The following is a 12,274-nucleotide window of genomic DNA, read 5'->3' on the forward strand; positions in this document are numbered from 1 at the left end:
TGTTTCTTTAAAGGTCATTTACATTTAGGTATGCTTCAAACATTTTCTTCATTTATTTCTCCCCTCAGGGAAATCCCTGTTCTTTGCATGATAGAATACTTACTCATCTTTTTATAATTCAACATAAACACTGTAATCACTTTAAAGTCACTGGTAGGAAAAGCAGACTCCATCATTTGCTATAAAAGGTAAAAGATGACCTTGTCTGAAATATAGGATGTAATTATTTCAGATTCTGAAAAAAACTGTTCTTTGAATAAACCATGACTTTCCTTTGCATGTTTCCTTTTAAGAAAACTGCAAGCTCTAGCAAGAAAGATACCACAAAAATAGAAACGCCAATCTCTAAAGATCCCAAGACTCTTTCAAAATAATAAATGATTAATTTTTTTCAATCTTCCTTAATATGATTAATCTTATTTTAGAGATGAGGCAAGGGAAGCCAACAGAAGTTATGGGACCTGCCCAAGGTTATAAGCAGCCAAGCCTGGCATAGAAGCTTGGCTTCTATGATTTGGAGCTCAGCACTTCTTCTAATGAAAGGGTCTCAGTTTAGTACAATTACTGAGTATGAAAAACGTCATATGCACTGTGGGAGACATCATCTAAGAGCCCATAATCTACTAGGGACCACCTCCCCAAAAAAAGTGTAAAGCAAACAGCAGTGAATACTATAATTAGATGTCAAGATGTCATAAAAGAAGAGGAGGGGAAGAGATTAATTATGACTCAGGCAGAAGGGAAGTCTGCGTATATTTTTACAGAGGAGGTGGGATTTGAGCTGAGGCTTTGGGAATGGGTTGGACATGTATAAGAAAAGATGGGAAGTGGGACCAAAGGGATGTCATCCCGGGTAGAGTGCTGGTTTGCATCAACAACTAGGGATTGGAAAGCAAAGGAAACACTCTTACAAAACAGCAAGTAGAACTGGGTTGTTCACAGAATAGAGATCAGATTGCCAAGGATTTTAAATTGTAAATTGAAGAGGTTGGATTTTGTTAGCCATGATAAGCCATTACTGGCTTCTGGGTAGGGAAGACATGAGATAACTGTTCTAATACAAAATACCAATACAATACAAAAAAGACCCATACTCTGCTCCCAAAGTAACCCGTGCTTATGAATATGCCAAGAAGTGTTAGGGGTAGTAGGAGTAGGATGCTTTGGAGGCACAGACTAGGGGTATCCAAATCAGGGAAGGCTTCCTGGAGGAGGTTTTTACTCTAGCTAAGTCTGGAAAATGAATAGAGATTGGTTAGGTGAGTAGGGCACAGAAGTGCATTCTAGGAAATGACACTTGAAAGGTAAGAACTAGCATGAGAGGTTCAGGGAACAATCAGCTCCATGTGACAGGTCACAGCTGTGTGCAGTAGTGGGTGGAGGAAAAAGGATAGGAGATGAAGCCAGAAAGGTCAGTGAGCCTAGAGCATGAGAAGTTGTATGTGCTAGCTAAGAGAATAAACTTCAACCTGAGAGCTTGTAAAGGGTTTCTAAGTAGCAGAGGGACTCTGTTAGACAGGTTAAGTTTTGTTAAAATAGTTCTATTTCTAGTAAGAGCTTGACCTAGGTCAGTGGCAGGCCATGAGACTAGAAAAAAACTTAATTTGGATGGAGATTTCAGACTAACGCAGAGTGGAATTAAAAATCAAGACAAAGTCAGTGTGGTTTTGTTGCACTCAGGGTGTCTGGCCTGAGGGTATGTGACGTTTATGATTTAATGCTGATAAAAGATATGAGAGATGATGGTGTTTCTATGTCCTCAAATTATTCTACTTCTGAGCATCACTTAAAACAGTTGCCACCTCCTTAAAATTTTTCTCCTCTCTTGATCGTGTGATACCATAAGCTTCCTGTTCTGTTGACTTTTTTTTTCTTTTCTTTTTTTTTTTAAAAAGAAGGTCTCACTACTTAGTCACCCAGGCTGGAGTGCAGTGGTACAATCATGGCTCACTGCAGCCTTGACCTCCCAGGCTCAAGTGATCCTCCCACCTCAACCTCCCCACCTCAGCCTCTTGAATACCTGGGACTACAGTTGTGCACTACCACTCCTGGCTAGTTTTTAAAGTTTTTTTTATAGAGACGGGGTCTCCCTATGTTGCCCAGGCTACTGTCAAACTCCTGGGTTCAAGTGATCTTCCTGCCTTGGCCTCCCAAAGTGCTGGAATTACAGGCATAAGCCACCATGCCTGGCCTGGTGGCGCCTTTTTAATTTCATTTGCTGCCTCTTTGTCCTCTACCTAACTTCCAAATATTGGAGTTCCATCACAGGGCCTCTTCTCTTCTCTAGCTATCCAATCTCTGCAGGTAAGCTCATCCAATCTCCCAGTTTAAGCATTTTATATATATATATATACACACACACATATATATATTCCCTGATGATCCCCATATCTACAGTTCTGACCACTCCTTAGAGTTCCTGACTCATGTATCTAAATGTGTACTTGATGTTTCCATTCGGATGTCACACAGACATTTCAGATTTTATGAGTATAAAATTACACTTTTTATTTTTCTGCTTCATCTTGTTTCTTTTATCCTCAGTTAAATGTTATCACCATCCACCCCGTTGCTCAAGCAAGATCATCCATGATGCCTTCCTTTGCTTCACCCAATCCATTAGCAAGTATAGACCATTCTACTCTTTTTTTTTTTTTTTGAGATGGAGTTTTGCTCTGTTGCCCAGGGTGGAGTGAAGTGACGTGATCTCGGCTCGCTGCAACCTCTGCCTCCCAGGTTTAAGCAATTCTCCTGCTTCTGCCTCCCAAGTATCTGGGATTGGGATTACAGGTGCCTGCTACCACACCCAGCTAATTTTTGTATTTTTAGTAGAGACGGGGTTTCACCATGATGGTCAGGCTGGTCTTCAGCTCCTGACCTCAGGTGATCCACCCGCCTCGGCCTCCTAAAGTGCTAGGAGTACAGGCATGAGCCACTGCGCCCGGCCCCATTCTGCTTTTAAAATACACCCCAACCTGCCCATTCCTTTTCCTCACCTCTGTTAATGTCACGGTACAAGCCTCCATCTTCTGTGGCCTGGACTCCTGCTTTGCATGTGTACCCAGGCTTCACTAAGAAGCATGTAGCATAACATTCCCATTATGGCCTGCAAGTCTGCGTTGTCTGCCCATTCCTACAAGTTCAAACCCATCTTGCTTTACTCTCCTCCTTGCTCACCCCCTTTCAAATCTTTTTTTCAGTTTCTCTAATATGTGCACATTCTTGATTGAGTTCCCTGGAAATGGTTTAGGGGCAAGGTAGGGGGTGATCTGGAAGGAGTGAGGGCATGAGAATAGTGGAAAGAAAAGGAAAAGACCAAAACAAGTGCATTTTTTGAGACTGCTGTTTTGGGCAATAAGGCTCTATTCTGCTGAGATCTCCCAAAATGTATACAGAATGCCTTCCAGAGATGTGAACCTAAAGGACAGGAGACTGGGACATTGTCTACCAGCTCCTGTCCCTGACAATTGAGGGTTGCCTGAGGGTCATTAGCACAAGCTGCCCTGTGGCACTATCAGAGAAAGTAGAAAGAAGCTCAGAAGCTTGAGGTGGGTGGCTGTCAGCTGGAGGTGAGTCTGGGCTTTCAGGGAATTATTCATCACAGCTGTGATTGAAAACAGGCAGGCTGAGGGGCTACTCTGAGAGGCTGCTCCAAGCTTTTTTTTGTGTTAGTAGCTTCTTACATGCTGTTCCCTTGGCCTCCATGGACTTCTCTTCCTCCCAACTCTGTGAGTAGCTGGAGTCCTTCCATCCTTTAGATCTCAGCTTAAATATCATTTCCTCAGAGACACCTTCCCTGTTCTGCCACTCTAAATTATATCTCTGTTGGTGGTCTCCGTCATAGTACCTTCAGGGCATCTGCCAGGATTTATGATTATATATTTTCGTGTTACATGTTATGTTTGTCGTCCACATGAGTCTGTAACTCTCTCTTTTGTTCATCTCTGAACATCCAGTGCCAGGCATTATATCTGGCAAATAGTAGGTCCACAATTAATGAATGAAAGAGAAAAAGCTATAAGCCTAAATATGTAGCCCAGAAATGTGTCTCAGGTCCATCTTTTGGCAGCACAGGCAGGGGGCCTTGTTCTCCATCAAGCCTGCCTAGCTGTTGAGAGAGCTCAGGTTTTGTGAGCAATAACTGGGACAATAGTGGGAGAAGTTTTAGTAGACCATATCAGCAAGGAAGGATTTGACAAGTGTTTGTGGAGCTTTCACTGTGGGTCAGACCCTGTCTAGGTGAAGGGGATAGAAAAAGTGTGAAGACCCAGTACTATTCTCATAGAGTGGTCATGGGAATCAAAGAAACTTACAAGTGGCAAAGTGATTGGAAGACTGTAAAGCACTAGGCAATGTGAGGCCTTTTGATGGTGAAAGGTTGGGCTAGGCCGGGCATAGTGGCTCATGCCTGTAATCCCAGCCACTCAGGAAGGTGAGGCAGGAGACTCGCTGGAACCTAGGAGGCAGAGGTTACAGTGAGCCAAGATTGAGCCACTGCACTCCTTGGGCAACAAGAGTGAAACTCTGTCTCAAAAAAAAAAAAAAAAAGCTTGGGCTACATAGTTCTAAGGAGCCTTCTGGCTTTTAATCCAAGGCATTTGTTATCAAGTGGGGCAGGGAGGATGAGTGTGTTGAGATCTGAGGGAGATTCTTGAACTATTTAAACGAAGGGGGTGCTTGAAAATAGTTTTGCTCACAGCTCTCAAGAGCTGCCCAGCACTTTGGACGATGGTTTCAGATATAGAGCGCAGCTGTGCAGTTCCCAAGCCGGGGAAGACATTGGTTCTGTGCCGCTTTCTCTATGGTAAGTGAGTAGCTAGGTAGGATTAAGTCTGATACGCTTTCTTTACACTAAACTTTCAGCTCATAACTGGATACATTTTTCTTTGTAGTAATAGCTAAAAATGAATGGTAACATTGAATAAAATTTGGTGTAATTTATCTCTAAACTTGCAACTCAAAAAATAAATTTTTACATTAAATATGTTCTGTGGTAGCATCTGCTTTAACTACAGTATCTACTAATGCAGAATCTGAGTGTTAGAAAGACCCTAAGAAATAAATTTATTCATTGCCCCATGTCTCTGAGTCTCCTAAACTGCTGCTCAGTGTAGACTCTCCATTCATGTCTAAGTGTTCAGAACTTCCCAGGAATTCAGAGATAACATTCTGAAAGCATTGGCATGTCCCCAAGGGATAGTGGAATGAGTAAGGCCTGGGAATTGGGAAACTTTCTTTCCAGTTCCACTCAGCCACTACCTGCTGTGCAGACACAGGGACAAATGCCTCTGGTCTCAGTTTCTCTACTTGTAAAGTGTTACTTGACTTTTCAGATTTAATTGTTCATGGAAGACACAGAGAGACCGTACAGTACATTTATTAAGAGCTTGATTCCTGGAGCCAGACTGTCTGGATTCAAGTCTGTGCTTGAGAGAGTGTTGGCCTAGAAGATATAGAAGCCCTAAACACACATGGATGCTGAAATAAATACGTGTGGCTTAAAATATTTGAATGAAAATAATAGTAATTTTGACTATTGTATTAACAGTAGTGTCAAGTATTGGCATAAGTTGTATTGGATTATAACAATAGTGTTAGGGTAGTATTAGTAGCACCCTGGGGTCCCATAAAAATCTAAGCTTCTGTTTCTTTGGGAAACTGACTTATTTTTCCTTTTAAATAAAGAGGAAAGGGTCCTCCCCAAGATTTTTTTTTCCTTGTAGTCCTAATTATTTTGCAGCATTGGAAAAACAAAACCAGTGTTTAATTTTTTAGTGTTTTAAGTATATTCTCTTTCTTCTGAAGTGGTACAATCATTAACAAAATGTTCTCAGTTAGATCCTCCTGCAACCTTCACTAGATATGCCACCAGTGAAAAAGATTTATCTAAATAGAAACTTTCAAAAAATTTAAATCAGTAAGAAATTAAATTCAAACTAATTTCAAAGATGATTCCTATATAAGTGTTTTGAACTTAGGCCTCCAAAAAAGAAACGTGGTAGGGAGGAGAGTGATAGCAAACCCCCTCCTCTTCGCCATGTAGGGGAGGAAAAACATCTTTATCTCCCACTTCCTAGGTTCGTGGCTGAAGTCTCTTTTACCTAAGACAGACTAACAGAGAAAATTAGACACATTAGTTAATGTAGGTTTTACATGACATGAGTCTTTATAAGGAAATGAAAACCCAAAGAAACAGTTTTATATATATCTATATCTATATCTATATCTATATCTATATCTATATCTATATATCTTAGGTTTAATGAAGAGTGGACAGTCGTGGAGTAATATGATTGGGCAAAACAGTATGATCTGATGGTAAAAAACCAAGGGAAACTTAGCAAGTCCTGTTTGTTCAGATTCTTCTCTGTGACGTTTTGTGTTCGGAGATAAGGATGCTCCTTTCTTCTGGATATAGTGAGGGCATCTCTAAAGTGAGGATCTTAAGAACTGCTTCAGAATAAGGTCAGAAAATCTCCCCTAGGTTTTATGAACAGCTACAGGAGAAAAGGGTGGGAGAAGTTCAGAGAGACTTTACTGCTTCTGTTTTATCTCAAATGCCAAGGTGCCATATTTGGGGGTAGCATGTCCTCAACCCCATTACTCATTTCCCACAAACTGGGAAATTTTGAGTTGACTGTAAGGAAATATCGAGTTCTCACCGAGAGGCTCAGTCATGAAAAAGGAGGTACTGTAATTTTGTTTGCTTCCATACAGCATATAAAAAATGATCTGGAAAACTTTCTTTGGAGACAGGTTTGTGAGCCTAAGCACACAGCTTCAGGTTGCCCCTGCTCCTTTCATTCTTGCTTACTGGGCACAGCCCTGTCTGCAGCAGTCCCTGAATGTGGCCTAAAAGGCAAAAAAGTACTACACCCCAGTGGGCTTTCTCATCCCTGTACAATTATGTATATAGGCCATCTCCAGCCTCATTCACCCTCTCCCAGCATTTCTGCTTTCTGGTTTCAGTTCACCTCCTAGGGTCCTCGACAAATCAGTTTCCATCTTTGCAGCCACAGACTCTTGCCCAGAAAGTTGTAGTGTGCCTTTGTGTACTGTCTGTTCAGTTTCAGGGGCCATCCATTTGAAGATATGCTGGAGTTCTGCTTCTTTCCTACTTTTCTCCACATCTTGCAGACAGAAGTGTGTCGAGGATGACTCCTCCACCCTCCCCAACACTCCCAATCTTATAAGTTGGGTTGGAAAGAGCTGTTTTCCCCACGCAGGGAACTCTGTCGGTCATCCCGATTTCTTTGGTTGTCTGGAGAAAAAATGCAAAACACTGCATCCACCCTTTCCTGTTTCTCTTCCAGGCAGCAGCTGGTGGGTGCAGTGACCCCAGCCTCAGAGCTGCTTTGGGCAGCTTCTGACCTCTTCTCGATACATAGGGCTCCATCAGTTCTGTTGTGAGCTGCATGTTGCAGAATTCTCATCTCTCCTATTTGGAGAGAAGGATTTAAATGTTTGAAGAAAGGTTATAAAGCATTCCTGTTTCCTAGTGACACAGCATTCAACCACATTCAACTCCTGCTAGTTTTGGGAGAGGCAGCTCTTACAGAGTAGAGCTCTAAGAAGAATACTGTGTTTTGTAGACACGGATTGCCTCCCTGGAGATTCAAGGGAATGCCTTAGGCCATAATAGCCTGGAGGCCAAGAAGAAATTTCTGCCCTGGAATAACAATTGATCTTTGAGTTCTGATTTTGACTGGGTTGTTCCCCCTTCTACTCTACTGCCCTCCACTGCCTCCCCATCCCCTAATCCAGAACAGACACTCCGGTAGCATGGATAGCCGGGGAAAGAGACTGCCAATGAGCAGTGACAGGGGGTCTAAAGTTGAGTCCATTTGCCCATTTTGGGGGTATAAATTGTGGACCAGTTGCAAGAATGTGTAACAGAATACACATTTGGGATTTGTGGTCACTGAGATAATGATAGCTGATACTTTATAATGTTTTCCATGTAACAGACACTGTATGAAGTACTTCACTTATAGAAACTATTTTATCACTATAATAAATCTTTGAAGTGCTTCCTCTTACTTTCCTTTCTTTTCTCTTCTTTTCTTTGGAGACAGGGTCTCCCTCTGTTGCCCAGGCAAGTGCAGTGGCAGGGTCATAGCTCACTGCAGCCTTGAACTCATGGGCTCAAGTGGCCCGCCTGCTTCAGCCTCCTGAGTAGCTGAGACTACAAGTGTGCACTACCATGCCAAGATAATTTTATTTTATTCTATTTTTTTTTTGGTGAAGATGGCATCTTGCTATGTTACCCAGGCTGGTCTTAAACTCCTGGCCTCAGGCAATCATCCTGTCTCAGCCTCCCCAGCAGTTAGGACTACAGGTGTACACCACCATGACTGGCTAATTTTTATTTTATTTTATTTTTTGTAGAGACAGGGTCTATGTTGCCCAGGCTGGTCTCAAACTTCTGGCCTTAAGCCATCCTCTGGCCTTGGCCTCCTGAAGTATTGGGATTACAGGTGGGGAGCCACTCTATCTGGCTGAGGTGGTTGATTTTATTATTATCCTCCCTTTATAGTTGAGGAGACTAAAACTTGGAGAGGTTAAGCAACTCGTGTAAGAGCACACAATTAGTAAGTTACTTGAGTACAGTTCAAATCCTGCTCTGGTGTCTGCAGTTTTAATCACAGCCCTATACTCTGACCTTTCCAGGAGATTATTAGTTTAACGATCTCTAAGGTTCCCAATCTTTGTTTTATGGGTTAGAGACACAAGAAGTTTGGAGACATAGGAGGCTACTCCTAGTGTTATGCAGGGCTGTTGACGAAAAGAACCCATTGCGTAGAAGAGTTGAGACGAATTATAATTTTGATCTGAAAATGAAATGAAATAAAATAAAATAGAAGAAAACCAGAAAATATTGACTAGGGAAGGAAAATGAAAAGAAGAGAAAAAGGGGAAGGATAGTGAAACTACATTTATTCATTTAGTTACTAAATGAGTGTCTCTTACATGCCAGGCAACGTGTTAAGCCTTGTGCTAGACGCTGGAAACTAACGGCTTACAAAAAAAGAAGACACGGTTTTGCCTCTGGGGAACTTTTACAGGTTGAACATCCCTAATCTGAGAATCCAAAATCCAAAATGCTTCCGTATCTGAAATTTTTAAAGCACCAACATGAGCCACAAGTAGAAAATGTCACACCTGACCTCATGTGATGGGTCATACTCAAAACACAGTCAAAACTTTGCGTCATGTACAAAATTACTTAAAATATTGTAGAAAATTACCTTCAGGTTACATGTATAAGGTGCATGTGAAACATAAATGAATTTTCTTTAGACTTGGGTCCCATCTCTAAGATATCTCATTATATATATGGAAATGTTCCAAAATCCCAAAATCCCTGAAATCTGAAACCCTTCTGGTCCTAAGCATTACAGATAGGAGATACTTAACCTGTAGTTTACGGGGGAGGGGGAGGGGTGAGTGACCTTCATCAAATAGCCTCATACATAAATTTCAAATTATAACCCTTATTTAGTGCTATGAAGGAAAATTCATGGGGCTTAAAATAGCATAATAGGGGCCTGACCTAGTCTGCCTCCTGGTTAAGACGTGTAGGACAGAGATTTGATGAATTGCCTCTCTTAGGGGAAAGTGAAGTTGATTCTGATATTCTTGAGTGAATAAAACTTGTAGACAAGGTAGTCATCTTAGTGTTTCATTAGAAAAAGTTTGACAAGGAACCACAATGGGCATGATTTTTGCCTTTAAACTCTCCTCTCCTTCCCCTACTTTTTCAAATTTTAACCTATTTCTTCTGGTCCAGTGTCCCTTTCTCTACACTGTACCTCCTAAGCCACTGTCATTTCCTCATCAGTAACAGTTTTTCATTGGACAATTGTCTACTGAAGGGTTAATTTGTCAACAAGTCCACTCTCATGCCTCAGCTTGGCAAAAACATTTGGGAACCAGTTGTCTAACCTAAATTTCCCTCCATCCTGCTGTGTACCCCTAGAAGGTTTATCTGAACCAAAAGGCTGCAATATTCTTCATTGTTTGTTATACTCATTCTCTGAGTCTCATTTTATTTTATTTTATTTTTTGAGACAGGGTCTCACTCTGCTGCCCAGGCTGGAGTGCCATCACCTTCCTGGGCTCGACCTTCCCAGGCTCAGGTGATTCTCCCACCTCAGATTCCTGAGTAGCTGGGGCTGCAGGTAAATGCCACCATGCCGAACTTTTTTTTTTTTTTTTAGGAGAAGAATTTTTGCCATGTTGCCTTGGCTGGTTTCAAAGTCCTAGGCTTAAGTGATCCACCCACCTCGGCTTCCCAAAATGCTAGGATAACAGGTGTGAGCCACCAGTCCTGGCTCTGTCTCTAGATTGAAGACTATTTTGGCATTATTTTTTTCACCACATATGCAATGTATAATTTGTTATATAGAAAAATGCATAAAGTAAATCCCATTTCTTTTATTCTCCCTTCACTCCACGATGGGAAAGATTGAAACACTCAGAATTCTAAGATAATGATAAAACAAGTAATTGTACAGCAGTCTAGAATATCTTATGTCATAGTTAATACTGACTTTGTATGTTATGGGTAATATTGCTTTTCAAACTGACATTTTTGAAGGTCAAAAAAATCTGATTAGCTTACAGTGCTTTAGCCATTAGGAGTTATATTTAGTTGAAAATTAGGAGAATGGTTGTTATTTTTACCACTAATACGCTACAACTGCTCTTTGCCAAGGATGTTCTTCATGTGGACATGGAGTGATGCCCAAAATGTTAGGTCATTGCCTCTTGACAGAGGCTTCTTGTGCCTAGATTTCAAAATTTACAGCCTCTGTGCAAGTCAGTAGACAGCAGGGTAAAAACACACATACTTGAAACATATTGCCATGTTCTCCCTTCCCATTAAAACTACTGTCCACGGGCCAGGTGTGGTGGCTCATCATGCCTGTCATCCCAACACTTTGGTATGCTGAGGCAGGAAGATTGCTTGAGCCCAGGAGTTTGAGACCAGCCTGGGCAATATAGTAAGATCTTGTCTCTACAAAAAATTTAAAAATTAGCCAGGTGTGGTAGCATGCGCCTGTAGTCCCAGCTACTCAGGAGGCTGAGGTGGGAGGATTGCTTGAGCTCAGGAGGTGGAGGCTGCAGTGAGCTGAAATTGTTCTATAGCACTCCAGCCCGGGCCACAGAGCGAGACCCTGTCCCAAGAAAACAATACAAAACAAAACAAACTACTGCCCACAACCAGGGCATAAAAACAGACACCAGAAGTCAAGAGACAGTATTTACTATTTCCTTGTAGGGCATACCAGAGATTTTGGCAAGATGCCCTGAGAGAAAGGACCTCAGCATCTCAGGGAGTTGAGCCCAGCTGCCTCCTCAGGCTGCATAATTTTTAAAAGGCTGTGTCTCCCTCATTTCTGAGAATGTTTCCTAGCCTGAGGTGGGCTGCAAGATTCTAGAAGCTTCTGCTCTAGGCACTTGAAAGGGACCCCAGGTAACTACCCTGACACCTTTCGACCTGAGCTTTCACTTCCAGGTGACTGCCTCAGCCTGCTTGTCCTGCCTCCTAGGAATAGGTTTGTAGGAATTTCATTACTGAGAGAGGTCAAGTGGAAACTATTGCTCAGAGAGAAAATTGTACTTCCCAAATGGTATAAGTCAAAGTGAGTAGCGTGCATTTTGTCATTCATTCAGGCAGTATCAGTTGAGCAGCATTATTTGACAGTCCTGGGCTGGGGCTGGGGTGTACAGTGGTGAGCAAATAGCCCTGGGCCGTCTCCTAGTGGAGCATGCTGTCTACTAGGGGAGAGAGAGACTGGTAAAAATGACTACACAAATAAGTGATTACAACTGTGAGAAGTGCTGAGTAAAGCAAGGTAGGAAGCCAGGAGAGTGCAGGTGAGCGTGGCAGGTTCCTGGTGAGCTGAGCCCTGTAGGGCATTGCCCTTTTTGTCTGTTGCACTTGGCTGTCTCCTGCCTGTGGCCTTATGGTCTGCTCTGAAACACAGACACCTAGTGCGGCAGGGCTTTCATGGGGAGTAACCCATTTACAGTATAGTGTCTTTGTTCAGCCCTTGGTGGTTTGTCCCTGGGTGGCCTCTGGTATCTGTGGAATCAGAGTCTGGGCTCTCAAAATAAGAGGGGTGTTCTTCTGAGTCTTTCTCTGCAACATTTAAATTATTTAGATAAGGCATTTGACTAGGAGGTATAACTAAGAGTCACTACACTTTACAAAGCATTTTAACCACATGATTTCAGCTTGTTCTCATGCCAGCCCCACAAAGTAGGT

At 42.2% G+C, this 12,274-nt stretch overlaps 1 long non-coding RNA gene across 2 annotated transcripts in view; it reads left to right on the forward strand.

The window, feature by feature from the left end:
• Nucleotides 1–12,274, forward strand: part of LOC116470355 (uncharacterized) — a 111,920-nt gene that overhangs the window by 31,897 nt on the left and 67,749 nt on the right. The gene's annotated exons all lie outside the window — the stretch shown is intronic.

The sequence above is a fragment of the Hylobates moloch genome, unplaced genomic scaffold, assembly GCF_009828535.3.
Source record: "Hylobates moloch isolate HMO894 unplaced genomic scaffold, HMol_V3 SCAFFOLD_6, whole genome shotgun sequence".
Lineage (NCBI taxonomy): Eukaryota > Metazoa > Chordata > Mammalia > Primates > Hylobatidae > Hylobates > Hylobates moloch.